General features: G+C 34.4%; 1 long non-coding RNA gene across 1 annotated transcript in view; it reads right to left on the reverse strand.

Moving 5' to 3' along the window:
- Positions 1-3,158: 3,158 nt before the first annotated feature.
- The window catches only part of LOC115940736 (uncharacterized), a 127,298-nt gene continuing 112,181 nt past the window's right edge, over positions 3,159-18,275 (reverse strand). Inside the window, exon 6 of the long non-coding RNA XR_014143801.1 lies at positions 3,159-4,153. This is a non-coding gene — a long non-coding RNA (uncharacterized LOC115940736). The remainder of the gene's footprint in view (positions 4,154-18,275) is intronic.

Genomic DNA, 18,275 nt, shown 5'->3' on the forward strand with positions numbered 1-18,275 from the left:
CTAATGCTCCAAACTAAAACCTATCAATTCCATCTCATTTTTCCCATAGTCTTTTGGCTTCTTTTCAATCTCCTTAACTACATCATTTCTTGCTAGACAAGAAGAAAGATACCTTTTTTTTTTTTTAATTTGACTGGAACTGATTTTATTCCAGAAAGTTTTTATTCCTTGTTTTCCATTGGAAGATACGGTTTTCTTCTGAAGCATTAGCTTCTTTGCTTTTAAGGTCCTTTTTTTGGTTTGGTTTTGTTTCTTTCATAAGAAATTTCAAGCTTTTATTACTCAACATGACAACTGAAGAAAAAGGAATAATTCTTATAAATAGTTTTCATTAGCAAATGATTGCAAAGTGCTTTTCAAGTATAAAGTGCTATAATACATGTTGTGAAATAATACTCAATATAATTGAAGTGGGGTACAATTACCTAGTGCAATGAAAAATAAAATGGGGGCGCCTGGATGGCTCAGTCGGTTAAGCGACTGCCTTCGGCTCAGGTCATGATCCCAGGGTCCTGGGATCGAGTCCCACATCGGGCTCCCTGCTCCGCGGGGAAGCCTGCTTCTCCCTCTCCTACTCCCCCTGCTTGTGTTCCCTCTCTCGCTGTGTCTCTCTCTGTCAAATAAATAAATAAAATCTTTAAAAAAAAAAAAAAGAAAAAGAAAATGGTATTAGGATTTAAGGCACCACTTCCTTCAATCTCCACAAACACTTTTCCTCTAAATATCACATGCATATTTAATCATTCTTTTACAGATACTAAATAACTCATTCCTACTGTTATTCATTTCATATATACGTGGTTGCTCCTTCAGTTAGGCTTTCTCCAGTAAGGGTTCTCATTTCAGAAATACACCCATCTTATAACAAAATCCATTCTTTAATACTTAAAAGACTCATTTTTCCCTAGAAAATAATCATGTCACTCAAATCACTATAATTTTATGATTAGAATTAAAAATATATTATTCTAATTTTGCAACCATTTTTATTTTATGTAAAATATATCATTCCTGTTTACCTATTAAATCTAAGGCTATTTTAAGCAAAGCAAATAATCCTCAAAGATGGAATTTATGTATATCTGGAAGAAAAAAAACTGCTTTATAACATTTTTTAAGGACCTTAGTGTAGAGGAGTGTTCAAGTGGGAAATCATATGTGTAATCATTGTTTTAAAATGGTAAAGGACATTTTTTCGAATGAAAGTTTACTGAGTGAGTGATACAACATTTGAATTCCGCAATGAACATTATTTGTATTTTCACACAAAACTATTTTATTTATTTTAAAACTTGTGAGTCATAAGATATCATGTGAAATTTATAGAAAACACTTGAAAAGTGACTAGCACCTGAATGATGTTAGTAAATAAGGTTGATTATCAAATCAGATATATTCCAAACTTGATCTATAAAATCTGTTAAATACGAGAGATTCTAGGGTTCATCATCTGAGTCAATATTGCATCGGAAGGAGAATCTTTTCTATGCTGCCATTGATAATCACTACTTGAACATTTCCAAAGTTGAAATCTCTGTTTTGTTGTTTGCTTGTTTGACGTGTTTGTTTTCCCGGTTTGTGAATCTTGCACATTTTGGTGTACATTTAGCCTAATCATATCTTCATATAATGCCTATTACTGAAAGTATATAGAATAAGTCAAACCTGTTTCTTCACATAAAGCTCTTTCAAAATAAAGAGCTGCTAAATTAGCAAATAAAAATAAAAGATACACATTTAAATGTGAATTTCAGGTAACAACAAACAAATTTTACCATAAATATGCCCCATGAATTTTTCACATGCAGTATTGGGCAGCTTATAATAACTACAAAATTATTCACTGTTTTTCTAAAATTCAAATTTGACTTGGAATTCTGTATTTTCTCTGGCAAACCTATTCAAAGACAGTCTCCTATTCTAACATCTTTCTAGTCTCTTTAGGCTTAGGCTAAATATTCAAATTTAAATTATAGGGAAATAGCAGCTTTCTGTGCTTTCAAGACTCATAATCACTCTGGAAAGGTTGCATTTTTGACCACATGAAATTACTACCATCATCAGACATAGTCCAAACTGAAAAGATTGTTGGGGTTGTGACTTTCTTTAATCCTTGATCAATGTAGTTTAAGATTCAACACATCTTTTTATTTGTTTCTTTTCCTTGAATTTTGCAAAAGTGTCATATTGCTGATATACATTATTCCTATGTCAGCTGGAGCACTAGGCATTACCTCTACCCCCACGCTATCATCCCATCATGCTATAAATATGTCATGGATTTTGAACCCAAATGCATCACTCTTTACTTAGTCTTCATTTTTAACTCAAACCAAATAACTTTAGCTGGGATATTTTCCATTTCTAAACGTGTTCTCTGCTTTCCAAATGTTTCATAATCACTGCCTTTATGCAGAGCACTACCTTATTGCTTTTAAAATACAGTTAATTTAAAAAAAAAATGTTCATCTTTTCAAATAATTCTCAGGAGCACATTCATCTTGTAATATTCAAGTTTTATCCACATGGAATAGTAAATCATGGTAAAAATATTCTTTTATTATTATTATGTTCCCTTTACATCTTTATAGTTTTCATTTTAATGAAGAGATTTGTAGAACCTAAGTTTATATTTCCTGAAAATTATTCTACATAAGAATAGTTCCATATTTCAATGCACAATTATTGACAAACCAATGTTTTAATTGTGCTCAGATTCCTCATGATACACAAGTCAGCTACTTTTGGCAATTTATAGGAAAATGAATACTCTAGGCCACAGGCTACCAATATATGAAGATATTTTAATAGATAAATGACCTATGGTTAACATTTAGATAACTCTTTACTGAAAATATTGACAGGAGGGTGAAAAAAGAGCCATTAGGTTTGATTTTCTTTTGTTGGACAACTTGTTTTCTAACATATATATGGTTAGTTCATATTTTTGTGGCTTGGAAATTATCAAGTCTAGAATTTTGTAAAAGCTACTGAAATGAACCAATGCAGACTTCCCTACACTATGTTAATTTTTGATGGTAGGTTAAAATCATATTTTCGTATTATTAAAACTGGAGTCTTAAAATATATTTACCTGACAGATGGAAATCTAATCAAATTTCAACTACATGTAAGTTTTCTAGTAACAACCCTGCAGGATTGAAACACAGAAGTGAGCCATTTTGAATATCTCCGTGAATAATTTGTTAGGCAGCAATTTCAAAGCTTTCACAGCTCTAATATAAATTTAAAATGAATTTTGGTAAACATATTGAGGTTATGTGAAAGTTAATGCATTTTTAAACAGATAATCCTACCTTTCTGAATAGAACATCAATTGCTTGGAAGCAGGATAAGAAATCAGTTTTAGATTTTACTTGCCAATGGTTCAAATAATATCACAACCATATCTTGAGAGACGGAAAAATGGACCAAAAGTTATGATTTTCATTGAACTTATACATTACCTAAAAATCCAAAATTTAATGCTCACTTATTGGGATATATACAAGAATCAGTTTTGAAGATGGTTCTATTACAGTTCAATTTATAACCCAGATCCTTAATGTAGACAACAAAACATTAAATAGCATATCCCATCAGTTATATTCCAGTATTGACTTTTGTTGAATCATCTTTGAATAGGTCAAGAATTTATGATTCTCAGTTGTCAAAAAAAAAATTGCAACAGATGGAGTTAAACAGGCAAGGAAGACTTTATTATGGACTATTGCAATAGGGGAGAGAGAGACAGACTTCAAATCCCCTGAAACAAAAGGTACTGGGGGGAGGGGAGAGGGAAAGTGAGTAGGGGAGATTGATAAATATGATTAGACCATCTGTGTTTGCTAATTGTAGCTTATTAAGTTAGATGCCTATCCTTCCACAGAGTCTGGGAGGGAGGGACACTTTCTCCTTCAATGGTTACATTTCAAAGGGATTGGCTCCCAGATCCTTGAGGAAAACACAGGTGGGTCGTAAAACTGGCAAAAAGCTAGGAGAAGATTTACATCTAAAGGGAGCAAGAGAAAGAATTTGTAATTAAATTTTCAAAAGTAAATGCTCTAAGTAAAGGGAGGTCAGAGGCCTAAGTCAGGAGGAAGGCTGTGTAAAGTTTAATCAAGATGAGGGAAAGGTTAAGACCATCTTCATCCTGTTAAAAAAAAAAAAGATGGAATTTATAACAGTCCACTTCTAAAAACCTTCAGTTTGCTTACTATACTTCTGCCTATTTATGAACCATGAAAAATGTATTAAATATAAGATGAATGAAAGGAGACCATTTAACAAAAGATCTTCAATTTTTGCTAAATGAGCACTAACATTTTGGTTATTCTTTCATAGCCAGTAGAAGATTTATTCCATCAATAGCTTCAAAAGAGAATATGTGATTTTATATAGCTTGTGATATATTTAATAGTGTTCCTCATAAGATTACTATGAAATCCTTGATATATATAGGTTTGTCATACTGTCCTATGCTCTGAGATTGCTACAGCCAATTTTAGCTACCCAGATACTAGATTTCCAATTTCTAGTAATTTTCATTTTAGATATACCTAAAAGGCAATATAAAGATGAACTGCAAGAAAAGAGTTTTAGCCTATTTTTAAATTTGATGAAGATCACATTGTAATCTTGGACTTTACTATGGATTATTTTTCATATCACATTTCATATTGATAAAGGTCCAACAATGCATGTAATGAATAATAATTATATCCAAAACTTAATGTTAGTGCTTGAAACTAACATCATCTTGTGACAGGCGTATCCACATTTTACATGTAAGGAAACTGAGGCTGATAGTATTTAATTAACTTGCCCAAGGTCACAGACTGTGCCATGCTGCAATGAGAATGAAGGAGATTTGATGTTAAGTTGCCTATTAACTGTCCAACTGTATCATCTATAGAGACTGAGGGCCACCAATAAAAAGGTCTCACTGGCCTCTATGAAGAATTTTTCTGCAGTTATTTCTAACTATTCTGACAGTGACCTTTCCATATTTGGAGTTCCTTTGGAAATGTACCTACTTTCTACATTATACAATTGGTTGTTCTTGTTAGGTTAAAGATTTAGCTCTTACTTTCTGTCCCATACACTTTTGATATTATTCAAGTTTTATTCCTGCGGCTATTGCATTTCCTATTTTATTTGTTTCTATTTCTCATTTTACAACCTATCTACTAGAAACTTAGCTCTAGACAGAATTTAATCAAGCACCTGTATGTCAGGACTTCCTCAAGTTTCACTAGCTGTGTTGAACCATTTTCTACTACCTCCATCTTTCATAAATCAGAACTTGAGTAGCATCTCTTGTTAGAGCCTGCACCTCAAGTGTGGCACCTGACAGTTCTCACTTGAGCCCCAGGGAAGCCCTATCACTGTTATGAGACCACGTGGGCCAACATGGAGTTTCCTCATGGGCCCACCCATAGTGGTGAGAACAAAATACGTGGTGGATAAGAGAAATAATGATTGACATTGTGTTATAGGACTATCTGCAAGACTCTTCCTCCTCCCTTTTCTTTTTCTTTCTTGTTGTTGTTACTTGGAGAACTCACACTTAACAATTATGCCTCAATGTATTATTATTTTTTTCATCCTGGAGTGTTCTCTTGTCACCTGTCCTCTTTCCTCACCCACCCCACTTCCCAAATATCCCAGTTGCTGCTGATAGAGACTCTTACAGAGCTGGTACCCGTCTTCTTCTGGCACTTTCACATTCCACTAATATCACTTATTTCCCCACCAGTAGAGCCTTCAGTATACTACTGGGGCTTAGCACAGCACCCATTACTATAAGTAATCAACAAGTGTGCCCTGAATGAATGAATACAACAAGTATTTTAAGTAATCAGGAAAAGGGAGAAATAGATAACTACTGGAGGCAATAGTGGGATTTAGTAAAACACTAGAAATGTTATACATAGGATAAGGTTCAGTTTAGTCATGCATTTCCTATTCATTCAACAGATAAATACTGGGCATTAACTATGGGCCAGGTACTGTATGAGTCACTATGGATACAGTGGTGACTAAAACAGTGCCTTTAGCTTCCAGCCACTTTATGCCCACCTGGGGACATAGGCAAATAAACACACAATCTCAATAAAGTGTGATATGTGGTTGTCTACAGCGTTTCATGAAAACATTAAGGATAGGGGTATCCTTAAAGCCTAAAGAGAAGATTCCTGAATAAGCACCCTGATAGCTTAGGACTGACCAGCGAGTGCAATAAAAACTGCTACAAGTCATGAAATACAAGTGTTCCAAAGAGGGGAAAAAAAAATTAGTATATGCAAAGACCTAAAAATAGAATGGAATGATACATTCTCGGAAATTGGAAGTAATTCGGTATCAGTAAGTATGACAAGACATGGGATTAGAGCTACAACAGAAGTCAGATCATTAAGAAGCATGTGGCAGCAAAAATGTTAAGGAATGTTTGTGGTATTTTTTTTTTCCTTTAGTATAATAGGCAACCATAAATGTTTTAAGCAAAGGAGCTCCAAGATTAGGTTTTTATTTCATTTTTCCTTTTACTGCAGTGTGGTAAATATATTGGAGAGAGCCTAATCTGGAAGCAGACCAAAAAAATATTGCAGTAACATATATTAAATGATGGTCTTCTGAAATGGGAGAATAATGGTGCAAATGAGATACTGCATTGTTTTGAGATTTTGTTTATGTGGTATATGACATTTGGGTGAGGGAGGAGTCAAAGATGATTCCCATATTTCTGCCTTGGAAATTGCATAGATAGTTGTTTCACCTTGAGAAGATAGGAGAATAGTCAGGTGGGGGGAAGTAACTGTGAAAAATGATGTATTCAGTTTCATAAATTGTGAGTTTGAGACATTTGTGAGACGTCCCGTAGTTCTGTAGGTGACATCGGATTCAAGGAGCATTCTGACATGGAAATATATATCAGTAAGACAGAAGCATATAGATAATATGGGAAGTTATCACAGTGTTAGAGTAGAACCTAAGGAACATCAACATTTAACTGGCAAGTGAAGTAAGAGACAGAGAGAGGCAATATGAGTCACTGTAGACCAGTGGTTCTTAACTGGGGGCAATACTGCCCCTCAAGGGCTATTTGTCAATGTCTGGAGTCATTTTTATTGTCACAACTGAGGAGAGGGATGGGAGTGAAGCGTGCTATTAGAATCTAGTTGGTAGAATCCAGGAATGGGCTAAGATTGTTCCTAAACATCCACAGTGCACAGCACAACACCCCACAACAGTCTTATCTAGTTCAAAATGTCAATAGTGCAAAAGTTGAGAAATCTTGTTACGGAAAAAGAAAAAGACTATGTAGTGTCTGGAAGGAAAGGAAAGGCACTATTTGAAGGAAGAAACAGAGAGATATAAACAGAATTTCTCCTAGAAGGATCCATTGGGAAAAATAGTTTTAATGGATGAGAGTATCAGATAGCAGGAGACTGAGGTGTAAGCAGGAGTATGACCTCAAAGCAAGGCTTTTCAAAAACAAAATATCTGGTAGACTTCTCAAAGCTTGAATATTAATGGAAATAAGCCATGAGATAGGAAAAAAAATACAAACAGAATGGATAGTCAACAGTACAAAGAAAAGGAGTCCAGAGGTAAAGAGAAATGAATAGAAAATGAATCATGAATTGAAGCAATGGGAAAGAGGTGGGACCACACCTAAAAGACTAGAGAAATACAATTTCCATTGAGAAGAGGAGGGAAAAATGGTTATGAATTCAGCTACTGTATAAAATGGTGACAGAATCTGAAGAGGAAGCCATCTATTGAAAATGGGGAAGGGTGGTGAAATATAGGGAAATGGGTTTACGGTCTTCCTCCTGGGCAGTGGGGAAGGAATCTAACCAGGGAAACACAAAAGTGTTATGCCTGAAATCTATGGTGACGATGTTGCCAAAGGAAAAGTGAAATTCTGCAGGTGGCGGCTCTTTCACATCTTTAACTTAAACCATGTACTGGAATCATCTGTGCTTTATATCTCTTTTCTCTATACATTTTTCTACCCCTCTCATACTCCACTTGTCTCACACTTTTTTTTTTTTGAAAGCTAATCTTTTTGGGGCACCTGGCTGGCTCAGTCAGTAGAGTGTGCAACTCTTAATCTCGGGGTTGTAAGTTCAAGCCCCACGTTGGGTGTAAAGATTACTTAAAAATAAAATCTTAAAAAAAAAGAAAGAAAGCTAATCTTTTTGCCTGGTGAATATCGGTATTGGAAGGGAAGGACTGGAACAGTATTATAAACTATTTCCATGAATATGTGATTAATAAATCATAGTTTAGTGCTGAATCTCTGAAAGCAGTTGAATGTTAGCCATCCCCATAGATTTTCATTAATATTTCTGCTGAATTTCAATATAAAGCAATCATCCTATTTCATATGCACAATCCGCATTTTGAACGAGCCTAAAGATTTGAAGCTTCTGAGCAGAGTTTAACACACGTTCTCCTTATCTGAAAATACTGTTAGAAATGTTATTTGGATTATAAGCAGAGCTTTCATTTGTGAAGCCCATGGCAGTCCGTGTCATAAATATGCACATATCTTCGCCTCAGCAAGGCTCTTCTAAGTACATTTCATGGTACTTTTCATATGCACTGGATTTGATTTGTTTTAGGGCATAATATAAATTCTCTGCTGTGATACACGATAAAGGAAACACTTTTTAAGAAATCTGTGTTGGTTATGGGGCTATGTGCATCACCGAGCCTCATGATTTATTAACTGCCTAAATAATCCCTTATAAATATTATAATTATATATTATAATATATAAATATTATAAATAATCCCTTATCATTATTGTTTGTACATAACCACTCATCAGGTACTCAGCACTGTATCTACCTTTCTTTACAGTGTCTCTTAGTCGGTGCATTTGCCCTCAGTTACTTTTGTGAATTCTTCTGGAAGATAATGATAGCATTTCACATTCCATACCACTAACCACACTCTATGCCACAGAATACAAATGTGTATAAGGTGGTGGTTTCATTATCTTAGGGTCAGTAGAATTTCAAGAGCTTTAAAATTACCTCTATCAATGATGCAAGTGTCAGCTTAGTTTTAATAAATCTTTAGGAACAGCCACAAGTTACTTCTAGGACATCTTCCTATTTCCAGAAATACATCATTCAGCTGCCAAATCTACTATCAATGTCTCACTAAAGAGTTTCCACTATTAAATGCAATGCTATACTTCTGGTTTATGCAGTTACTTTTTGATGACTTAAAATATGATTAACCCAAAGTTTCCCCAGAATCAGTTCACATTTATGCTACTCATACAAAATCAGACAAAGGGAATATAATACAAGCAAAACAGAATAAAGAATATACAAATGCATTTATCATCAGTTAACACATGTATGAGCTGGTTGAATTGCAATGCCTGTTGTTAGAAATGCATTACTTAATGTGGGCACAATGAAACCCAGGCATTTGGCAAGGTGACTTTTTTAGAATAAATTAGAGTTGACAAGTAGTGAATTCAGCCAACCAATAAGTATAGTGTAAAATTTCTCACAATATGCAGCCAAATTCAGATGTTTCCCTTTTAATTTCCCATAAATTTGACCATATGTTCCACTTGCAGAAAAACTAAATTATGGGGGTTTGCTTTCGCTTGTCTTTTTTGTAAACTACTGCCATTATTTAAAGTTGGTGATATTTTTTTAGAATGAACTATGCCCCATTCTCAAAAGATAATGTGGTATTTAAAAGACAAAATAGCTTCTTTGTATATTAGAAAGTAAACAGCTTTTGAAAAAGTCATAAGCACCCCAGGATACCCATCTCATCCCATAAATATCTATCATGTGACCTCTTTCAATTGCAAAGCAGTTTATATTAAGTTTGTCCCGATATTCCTAGTCCAAAAAAAGAGACTCAGTATGAGAGTTGGCAAAATATATTTAACGGAAAGGTGAAGTGAATGAAATTTGCTTAAACTTGAAGGGAATTTTTCTAACAGCAAAAATGTATATATTATAATACTAATTTCATACTAAATATTAAAATATTTAAGGTTATTAATTTAAATTCTGATTTTTCTTATAGCCTTGGATTTAATAAATTATATTGAGGCAAAGGAAAATCAGCGAGGTTAGAAACAAAAATATTAAAAGGTAATTAAGTATATTTATTGTCTATAATGCTGACATTAGCACTATGGCCCTTGTATTTATACTGACAATGAGGTTCATAATACTGAACCTCAGGGTGGAACCATCATATCTACCCAACCCCCGGTAGTACTGGACAATCACAGGTCTTCCTGTTCCATTATATTAACTAAGCAAGAAAATGAAAAGGTGGTTTTAATACTTTAGCAGCTTGCCTAAAAAAGCAAACGAAAACCTAAACCTATAAATGCCTCAGGGTTAAGAAATCCAAACCTCAGGACAACCAGTCAAAAACAGGTTTTTCCAAATCAGGCAAATGCTCAAGCTATAGCCAATCAAATAATTTCATTGCTTTTTGTCCTGCCTTTTCTCTATGAAAGTCTTTCCCCTCCTGGTTCCTGTTGGTGGAGTACTCCTAACCACTTCAATTTGGACACTGCCCAATGCCAATTGATTTTTGCTCGAATAAACTCTTAAAATGTGTAAGATGCCTCAGCTTATCCTTTAACAGTTCACACCTCTATATAACTTCAGCGTGGAGCAAAAGACCAGAAAACAGAAACCCTAAGGGAAGCAGAATCACAAAGTCAAAGAAGAGAAGGCAGGGCTGAACTGCAAACTTCCAGACCACAGATTAAAAAGCCCCAAATGCACAGAGGGATTGAGAGAACCCAGTAGTATAACACTAATGAATGTCTTTTCAAAGAGAATGAAACATCAGGAGTGAGGAAAAAGTGACACCCTTCCCCCACCGAGTGGTTCCTAATTGGCAAGTTTGAGCCATTTTTCTTATTTTGACTTCTGATTTGTTTGCCGTATTTCTGTCATCATTTTGTGTCTTTTATTTGCTATGCTTTTTTTTTTTTCTCTGAGATTATTTGTTGCATTGGTTTTGTTTTGTTTTGTTTTCCATTTCTCTCATTGTCTCCTACTGGATAGATATAATAAACTTTGTGTCTGATTTTTTTTACTAGCACCTCTTAATATGTTAACACAGATATTTAAATTTATATATTCTACATAGCCTAATTTGGAGATTATCTCTAGCCTCTTCTTAAATTAGGCAAGGACTTTATCACACTTCCCACTAAATGCCCCACAAATGTCTTAGTTATTGTTTTAGCTTATTTTCATTTTACTTTTTAAACAAACCTCCAAAGAATGTTGATATCGTTTCCATTGTTTATTTTACTGAATGCACCCCTGGATTACTGTTAATATGACCCAGCTGTTTATAGTAAAATCTTAGTTAGATTTACTATTGTCCTTTTCTAATTTCTTTCTTTTTTTTCTCTTTGTTCTTCTTTCCATTCCTTTCTGAAATTTATGTCTCTCAAGCTGAGGGGCATACTATAATATTTTCTCTCTGAGGTTTTGGGGGCTGTAAAATTTGTAAATTGCTTTTATTTTGAATATAATCTTTATTTCATATTTATAAATTGGCTGCAAATGTTTAAAAAAAGATTTTCCTTCTTAGCAGGTTCATCCGCTGTCACCTGTCTGTCACCTATGGTTGCTGAGGATATTTCTCCTGATAATTCATCCTGTGTAGATATTCAGACCTTCTGTTACCTTTCAAGATTTTCCCCTTGTCCTTAATGTCTTCATTTTCATTGTGATTTGACCACGTATGGATTTACAAGTATCATCATTCCTAGCACTAGGTGAAACTTTTTAATCTGGCAACTCATGTTTTTTTTTTTATTTCTGGAAATTCATCAGCCATTATAACTCATTTAATATTGTCTATCATCCGATCTCTCCTTCTGGAACAAATACACATACTGGAGCTTTGCCCTCCGTCTTCCCTATCTCTTAAATTTCCAGTCATACAGTGATTTTAAAAAATATCTGACTATGATACATTCTTTTATTTTCCTTTCTCCCCTCTTCCAATTTATATTTCCCTCTCTGGCAGTGACTAGTCAATATTTAAGTAATCATTTGAATCTTTTTCCCAGTGATTAAAATTTTAATCTTCATGATTTCTATCTTGTTCTCTTTCAGATCTTTTTATTTTATATATCCATGACCTTGTTTATAGAGATTCATTCATTTTTTCTTTTTTTTTTTAAAGATTTTAGTTATTTATTTGGGATAGATAAAGTGGGAGAGAGAGAGCACAAACACGAGTTGGGGGGGAGCGGGTGGTGGCAGCAGAGGGAGAGGGAGAAGCAGGCTCTCCACTGAGCAGGGAGCCCAATGTGGGGCCCCATCCCAGGACCCCAAGATCATGCCCTGAGCCGAAGGCAGACGCCCAACTGACTGAGCCACCCAAGTGCCCCTCTTTCTTTGTTGGAATATTGAAACATATCTATTTTATAGGGCCTATCAAATTTTTCTATGAATTTCAATTCCCTGGATATGTATTCTCCAGGTTCTTGTTGCATAGTGTAGCTTCCATCACATTGGACTTCCTCATGTATTTTATAATTCTTGTGCATGTTATCATTTCATAGGAGACTTCTCCTGCCATTGTGCAAGGCATCTGAGAATCACTACTTATGCCCTGGATTGTGACTCATACTAGAGTATGATATTACTGTTGCTGAAGTCTAAAATTCTCCAGCTCTAAAACAGGAATATTAATGCAACACATGGGCTTTCAGCATGGTGCAGAGACTGGATATTTGGTCCTAACAATGCATGTAACTGGCCTTCTATTTTTTTATATTTTAATTCTGCTTGTTGCCTGGTGATTTATTTCCAGCCTAAGCATGAACAATAAATCAAATTTAATCTAAATGAAGATTTCAACTGCAATATATATTACCCCAGAAGAATAAAGATAAAATAGCCACTTGTGAGTAAAAAGAATAATGTAAGGGGACTTTTCTTAAAAGCTTAAAAACCATGTAATTGCGGCAATATGGGATAAGATCAGTAATGACAAATATATCAGTAGACCACAATTTAGAATCTAAAAACGCTCTTCATGCATGTAAGAATCTGATATGTGGTAAGTGCCATATTTTGAATTTGTGGGGGAAAAACATGGATTATTTAATTGATGTTGTTGGTATAATTGGTTATCTTTGAGAAAAATACCAATATCTCATGCCACATATTAAAATGTTCCAAAGGCATAACTTTCTTAAAAAACAAACAGACAAAAAGACTCTATCTACAAATTGGTACAATTATTTGAAGAAAAGGCAGGGGTGTACTTGCAGTGAAGTACAAGTGCCCTGGTGGTGCCCTGCCCAGATTTTTGGTGACTTCTTGCCCTGCCTGTTGCTAATGGTTCACACCTGCAGTCTTCTCTGGAGAATTACCCTTCTCTGGGAGAATGATGTCACTTGGCTAGAGAGTTCCTTGCATTTATGCTTCTCCCCACCTCAGGAACCAATCACTGATGACGGGGTACAAAGGCTCTACTCACCCGTCTTAAAGTAAGACAGTCTTTATGGTATGATTCACATTCCAGAGCTCCATGTGGAATCAACTAGTTGTCACCTGAATCCACAGCTTACTCAAAGTCTCCCCTTTCCTTACCCTGCTTCTCTCACACCCTTAAAAGTTTTTTCAGAGATCTTCACTAATAAAACACTTCACTAGAAGTCCCACTCATATTCTGCTTCCAAAAATTGGAAATCAGAAAACACTTTTATGATCTTGGAATGGAAAACACTCTCTAAAATGTGATATAAAACTCCAAAGAGATAAAGGAGGAATATTAATTAAATTGACCAGAAAAAAAAAAGTTTTAATTGGTATGGGGAAAGACACAATAAATGAAACAGCGTAAGTATACACTGGGAGAAAATATCTAAAATGAATTTTACAGATACAGTATTAATACATTATTCTTGCAAATTTTGGAGAAATGGCACTCACATATACTCTTTGTAGTGGTGTTAATTAGTAAAACATTTTTGAAGCAGAATTGGGAAATCTATTAATGTGTAGTAGAAAATTTATTAAATAAAAGCTAGACACACCAATTAAAAATATAAGAATTTAACACATTGATATATTTCCAAAAATGTCTTGTTATATATTCTAAGATATATACTGTAGCACAGTTTGTAATAGCAAAGTAAAAACTTAAAGTATAAATAAAAATGTAAATAAATAAAATAACATTTTTTAAGGAGATCAGAAAAATTAATAGCTGTGTACGTACATAGTAGAATACTAATATATCTAGTAAGAATGAGGTAAGTCTAAATGTCATGACATTAACTTCCCTTAAAAATAATGAAAATAATCGCAAAACAACATATCTATGTGTATATATATTATTTTACTTATTTAAATATCAAAATATGAATTTTAAATATCTAAAAGTATAGAGGCGCCAGGGTGGCTAAGTCAATTAGGCATCTGACTTTGGCTCAGGTAATGATCTCAGGGTCCTGGGATTGAGCCCTGGGTCAGTCTTTCCAGGAGTCTGCTTTTCCCTCTCCCTCTGCCCCTCCCCCCAGCTCGTGCGCTCTCTCTCACAAATAAATATTTAAAAATAAATAAATCAATAAATACATAAATATGTATCTAAAAGTATATACAGTAAACTAATAACAGTATATACCCCAGGGGTATGAATTGAAGAAGGGGAACTTTTATTTTTTCTCTAAACTTTTATTATTCTTTGAATTTTTACAACAACGAATATTAACTTAGTTACTAAAAATTATTTTAAGGAAACTTTTCTACATTAGTTTATTGGCTTTGAGGTTGAAAAACAATTAAAGCCTAAAAGCTTTTTTCTAATATATTAAATTTCACATAGCATTTTGATAGGGTGTAAGGGATAAACATATATATGTGCGTGTGTGTGTGTGTGTGTATGTAAGTACATTATATATTCATATAAAACATATGTATATATAAGTTACATATCTACAAACATATATATGTTTATTATATATCACATATATATCATCCTAATATATATCAAATATACATATATATATATATATCCATCCAAATAGGGAATGTAGTATTTTAAGAGTTACAGAAGGAACATATTATAGAGGTTGAGTCCGTATCTAAATCTTTTTTTAGAATTTAATAAGTAGCCACTATAATGAATGTGCCAGGGGACCTAATGGAGTGGGAAGAACAGCCTGGAAAACATTGAAGAAAAAAACACTGAACAGAGGATTTTTTAATTCGACTGCACAATACTTACATATTTAATCACCCTGTTGTAAGTCTTTGGTGTGCATTAGAAAACCCATCTTTTAATATTTTAAAAGAATATATGTCATTATAGGTATTAATAAACTCTATAATTTCATTTCTTGATATAAGGCCTCTTCTAAGTGTGACAACCCAACATTCGTTGGGCAATTCAGTGTCAAACTGAAAAAGCATATTCAAATCAGAGAAGTTAAATTCTACTGCAATTTAACTTAATATTTCTATCAATTTGGACTATTCATATCTATTAGGTTTATATTCTCTCTTATAATCAAGCCGTATCATTTTCTCTTATATTAAAACAAATGAACTAATAATGTTTGATACCCATATACATGAATGACAAACAACAATGTTGCTGTGTTGAACACCGTAGAGGCTCAAATATTCACAGAGCTCCATAAGTGTAATTATAGTATCACTCTCACCATTTCCAAAGACAAAAATGCCCACTTGAAAACATTTCATGGGTCAAAGAAGTCAAATAAAAAAAAAAAGTTCCATGTGAAAAGATGTGGTAACTATAAAAGCATCTAGATTAGCAAAGAATCTCTAATTTAAATGGTCAAGTTAAACAAGACACAATTAAGACTAATTTGGTTTTCTTGTTTGCAGCTGATAGAAAGAGGATTTCAAATTAACCTATATTATATCTAGTATTATTTTCAAATGTAAATGGTGTAACCCTTTAAGCTCAATGTTGTTAATTTCGTAAAGTAATAAAACCACTTATTCTTTTGCCAGTTCCTATGTTCTAATTTTGCACACCTACCTTTTTGCTATCTGCAAAAACAGTTTCAACATGGTTAAATTTTTTAAAGGGACAGTACATTTCCTTTGTCATTTCAGGAAACATACATAATTTAGAACGTCCATGGTCATAATAAATTGGCCTGGTTGCCACTCGACTCACCGTCGAGTGAAGCCGGCTCTGCTCCTAAATTTTAGCAGATGTGGCTATAGCACAAGCCAGGCGTCCAGGATATTTACCCCAGGGGAAGGGTTCCATTTGGATGAAAAAGAATGAGGAGAGCCTTGTTAGACTACCTGGTGAAGACCTCTTACTATTTTTCCTAGGATATGGTATTCCCAGTTAATCTGCTGATTTGTTCCTTGGCATTGGAGGAATTGGAGACCTCAGTGTAATACACTTGCCTCCATTCCCTTCGTTTTCAGAACGTCATGGTTTCCTTGACATGGATTTTTAGCTGGAGCACTGCAGGTCAGTTTCCTAGGCTGGCCACCCATCAGGCTGCACCCATGGTGTTTGCAGACTCTTCCCCGATACATCTTCATTGGTTGTTCTTGACAAATTTGTGTCCCCACATTGTACACAGTCTAGGAAAAAGACATCAGAGTATTTGGATGCCTTTCTACATAAATGAAAATGTCTTTGTTACCTAGATTTTGGCCAACCATACTGACTGTTGTTCTTCTTTGTTTCTGGTATTTCTTTTTGAAGATACTTTGTATGTGAAAACTAGTCTCGAGTCACAGAATTGTGTGTAGTCTACCTTTGTCCAGACATCAGTGGTTTGGCCCTGCTATACTGTTCATCGGTATCAATTTTCCATAGCAGGTTCCCTTCAGCACATTTGTTCTGGGCTGTACATGACAAGCACAGTGCAAAATATAAACCAGCTGTATTATTGCAACTTTGAATTGTATACATAAAATTTTACACCCGGCACAGTTTTTGCATCTTCTTTGATCCTGTCCATCAACCTAACTGCTACAGAAATAGTATCTTGATTATATATGTATGTCAGCAGCAACAAGGTAAACTCCTGCTCTTCTATTGAGCAGGAAAAGAGCTTTATGTGTCTGTTTGAGGGGTTTTAAGGCAGTTTGCATTCCAAATTGACACTTGGGTGTAAAGGTTTTAGGATTTCAAAGATATTACTGTAAGGGCAAGTTTATGGGTTGGGCGCGGAGCACTTCCCTGTGTGAATTATCGTTGATTGCCTAACCTTGCTCTGTGACTGGTGGAGCCCTGCTGGAGTGCTGTAATTCTCATGCTCGACAGGAGGCTCAGTGTTATCCAAATCCCAATGGTACTCAACTGAATTGATGAAATGACCGGGAAGGCCTAATTAAAGCTGTTCAGCTCAAATGTATTGATGTATTACATCTATTACGGCTTGGTTCAATAGGTCCACCCTGTGAATGCTGCCACAGCTTGTAAAGCAAACTAAACAGATTGAATAAATAATGCTGCAAGGGAAGGAGAAAGCAGCAGAATCAAAGCAGCAGAGCGCAAAATGCAACAGGGTGACCTATGAACTTTTTATCATATTCCTCACCATAAATTACTTTACTCTTTATTATTTTTATATGTTGAACACAAAAGAAAGAATACTAAGATTTAGAGTAATTTTTTTGATCTATCACAAGAGCTTTAGTAAACATTGCATGACAATGTGCATAAAATCAATGTGGTTTTGCTTGACTTTTCTTCACAATTCATTGTTAGAATCTAGCTTTTTCTTTGGCTTCTGATTCTTCTGTGAATCATTTTTTTTTAAACGTACAATCTACCATCTTCCTTTACTTTCCCTGCCCCAAGAGACTTGTTAACTCTTTTTGTGTTCTTTGCTGAATTTAAATCATTTCAGATTTCCATAATTTGTATATTGTCCTGGGCAATAACTCTGATTATGTTTGGTAATGAGTTGTTCCAGATTCTGGTTCATTCCAACTTGGAGATGTCTTACTCATTCATATGTGACAGTCGATGTTATTTATATTATTCTGTTTACACTGTCAGACAGAATCGTATACTTGTGTTGCATTAACAACTTGCTAATGCTAAAACAAAGGAAGGATAGTTTTCTTAAAACATATGCAGACTAAAAGTTATCAAAGTTTTTTTTCTTTTATACAATTAAATTTTTTTAAATTACAGGAGATGTTGTCTTCCAAATTTATTTTCTGCCACTGAACTCACACTGAACTTCAGACGTACTTTTCTGATTGCCAACTTGACATCTC

This window comes from Leptonychotes weddellii, chromosome 3, assembly GCF_054177405.1.
Source record: "Leptonychotes weddellii isolate Sample4059 chromosome 3, ASM5417740v2, whole genome shotgun sequence".
Classification (NCBI taxonomy): Eukaryota; Metazoa; Chordata; class Mammalia; order Carnivora; family Phocidae; genus Leptonychotes; species Leptonychotes weddellii.